The 3,659-nt window shown below is 32.5% G+C and overlaps 1 non-coding gene across 1 annotated transcript; it reads right to left on the bottom strand.

The window, feature by feature from the left end:
- Window positions 1–309: 309 nt before the first annotated feature.
- LOC148764647 (small nucleolar RNA R71) lies at window positions 310–416 on the bottom strand. Its single transcript, XR_016024386.1, has one exon. It is a non-coding gene; the product is annotated as a small nucleolar RNA R71 (small nucleolar RNA).
- Between the last annotated feature and the right edge of the window lie 3,243 nt (window positions 417–3,659).

Raw genomic sequence — 3,659 nt, 5'->3', positions numbered from 1 at the left:
AATCCATTAATCTGAGTTGAGAGAGGGAGACCACAATAAGATGAAGTATTGAGAGATATCATAATCGTAGGTCTAGTAGTCATTCACATTTAATAAAGTAAATTTTCATAGATTAGTTTTAGTTTTCATTATTAGTTTATTAATTTAAAATTTTCTTTTTAATTTTAATTGTTTAGATAAAATTAAGGTGTGTTAATTTTAGTAGTTAACAATAAAGATTAATTCAATTCTCTGTGGGATCGACAATCTACTCATCTCTATATTATCTTTGCGATACGTACACTTGCGTTAGTAAAAAATTGAACAACAAAGATGAGGAATGATATAACCTCATTCACACAAGTTAATGGTGAATCCTTGTATGAAGCTTAGGAGGGAGTTAAGGAATTACTTAAATGATGTCCACATCATGGGATTCCTAATTGGTTGCAAGTTTAGACATTCTACAATGGGCTGGTAGGTTCAATAAAAACCACAATTGATGCTGCAGCTGGTGGGGCATTAATGGGTATGAATGCTACAAAAGCTTATAATCTGTTGGAAAAGATGGCCTCAAATAACAACCAATGGCACTCAAAAGGATTGGTCTTGGAAACGTTGTTGAAGCCTATGAGATTGATGCACTTAATGCCTTGACTGCACAAGTAGCTATACTAACCAAAAGGTTTGACACAATGGGAGTTCATGCTGTCCAAAACTCCTTTATAATTTGTGAGATGTATAAAGAAGGCCACTTAAACGATCAATGTCAATACAATTCTGAATTAGTCCAATTTGTGGGAAACTTCAACAAGCAACAAAATAATCCATATTCCAATATATATAATCTTGGTTGGAGGAACCACCCAAATTTTTAATGGAATAATAACCCATGGCCTTCAAATCCAAAACCTATCATGCCTCTTGGGTTTTAACAACAAGCAAGACCACCAATTCCAAAAAAAAGAGCCTTAATTGGAAGAACTTCTCATGTAATACATATCAAAGATTGATGCTATAGTTCACAGCCAAGGAGCATCTTTAAGAAATCTTAAGACCCAAATGGGACATCTTGCAAATTCCATCAACAGTAGGCCTTAATTCAATTCAAAAGGTAAGAAAAATGCAAAGCAATCACTTTAAAGAGAGGAAAAGAAATTGAAAGGGTGAATGAAAAAGCAATTTAATATTCAAAAGAACATGTTGATGAGGAGGAAGTAATTTGTGAAGAAATAATTGAAGTTGAAAAGAAAAAAGATGCAAAAGTTGAAAATCAAGGGACTTCTCAAGTCACCCCTCCTTCACCATCCTTTCCCCAAAGGCTACAAAAGCCAAAACTTGATAAATAATTTCAGAAATTCCTCAATGTCTTCAAGAAATTATACATAAAAATTCATTTTGCTAAACCTTTGGAACAAATTCCAAGTTATGTAAAGTTTTTGAAAGACATCTTTTCCAAAAAGAGAAAATTAAGTGGGTTTGAAATTGTTTCTCTTACAGAAGAATGTATTGCAATTCTCTAAAATAAACTACCACCAAAACTCAAAGATCTAAGTAGTTTCACAATCCCTTGCACTATTGATATTTTATTTTTTGCTAAAGCTTTAAGTGATTTGGGTGCAAGTATAAATTTAATGCCTTGGTTAATTTTTGAGAAACTTAGTTTGGGGGAATGCAAACCCACTTATGTTACTTTGCAATTGGTTAATCATTCTTGTGTTTACCTAAAGGGAATTATTGAAGATGTTTTTGTCAAGGTAAATAAATTTATTTTTCTAGTTGATTTTATAATTCTTGGAAGATAGGCAATTCCAATCATTCTTGGAAGGCCATTCTTGACAACTGTTAGAGCCTTAATTGATTTTGAAAAAGGTGAGCTCACCTTGAGAGTTCAAAACCAAGAGGTGACATTTAATATTTTCAAAGCTTTACAATTGCTTGCGAAATCTGAAGATTGTTTTTCTGTGAGTGTGGTGAGTAGTCTAATGAAAGATGTTTTTTTAAAAGAATATCCCAATGATACTCTTGAGGCATGTTTAGTTGCTAATTTTAATAGGGATGATGTTGAATTTATTAAATATTCATATTTGTTAAATGCTCACTCTAGACTTAAACTAATCATCAATTTGAGTCTTTAGATGTTCCAACTTCTTTGATGCCTGCTTTGAAGCCCTCCATTAAAGACCTACCTACCTTGGAACTCAAACCTTTGCCCATACAATTGAGGTATGCATTTCTAATAAAATCGTTTACTCTTTCAGTTATTATTTTTACTTCTCTTACTAACATGCAAGAGTACAAGTTATTGAGGAAACATAGAGAATTCAAGAAAACAATAAGGTGGACTATATATGATATTAAGGGAATTAGCCCTTCTATCTCCATGCATAAAATTCCTTTGACAAAAATCATAAAGCCACAATTGAAAATCAAAATTATCTGGTAAGCAACATTATTCCCCTATATTTAAATTTCCATTAGGAAAAAACTTTTTTACATGATGTTAAATTTTATTTTTGGGATGAGCTTTTCTTGTTTAAGCATTGTAAAGACTAGGTTTTTAGAAAATGTTTCCTAGAGGAAGAAATCCAAAACGTGCTTCAACATTGCCATTCTTTAGATAATGGAAGACAATTTGGAGGAATAAGAACTGCTGCTAAGGTTCTCCAATCAGGTTTGTATTGGCCTACATTATTTAAGGATGCTCATAATTTTGTTTTACATTGTGATAGATGCCAAATAGTGGGTAATATATCAAGGAGACACGAGATGCCTCTCAACAACATCCTTGAAATAGAAATTTTTGATGTGTGGGGTATTGACTTCATGGGTCCATTCATACCTTCATACAATAATAAACACATCTTACTTGATATTGATTATGTCTCTAAGTGGGTTGAAGCTACAACCTTTCCTCATAATGACTCCAAAGTGGTGATGAATTTCATCAAGAAAAATATTTTAACTCGATTCAACATTCCAAGGGCAATTGTTAATGATGAGGGTAGTCACTATTGTAATAAATATTTTGATGCACTTCGTGCAAAATATGGAGTTAAACACAAGGTTGCAATGGCTTACCATCCTCAAACTAGTGGTTAAGTAGAAGTGTCCAATAGAGAAATCATGAGGATTTTGGAGAAAACTATTTGTCCCATAAGGAAGGATTGGGCAAGAAGATTGGATGATGCATTGTGTGCATATCAAACTGCTCACAAGATTGTAAATGAGGCACTTCTTGGGAGGCAACCCAAGTTCTTAAACTTCACTCACTTTAATATTTATCTTCTTTAGTTTTAATTACAATTTATTTTTTCTTATTTTTTATTATTTTTCTAATTTTATTTTTTTTTGTTTTGTTTCATTTTTTAAGTATCTAAAAAAAATTCAAAAAAAAAAATAATAACTAAATAAAAAAATGAGAGCCACGACCTTCAAAGTGAGAACTATAATGTTGGAATGAAGAAAAATGGCCAAAAACATAATGTTTGAGTGTTGCGACGCTGAAACCCAAAGCATACTACTTCGAGTGAAAATAAGCGAGGATTGCGACTTTCAGAATGAGAGCAGTAATACTGGACTCTCAAAGGAAACAGAATAAATGAGAGTCGCGACCCTCAAAGTGTGAACCATAGCGTTGTGATGGGGACAACAAAAATTTGGCAAATTGTAGGCTTGAG

This window comes from Theobroma cacao, chromosome 1 (genome assembly GCF_053813885.1).
Source record: "Theobroma cacao isolate CCN51 chromosome 1, ASM5381388v1, whole genome shotgun sequence".
NCBI lineage: Eukaryota > Viridiplantae > Streptophyta > Magnoliopsida > Malvales > Malvaceae > Theobroma > Theobroma cacao.
This window is presented reverse-complemented; position numbering and strand designations above follow the sequence as displayed.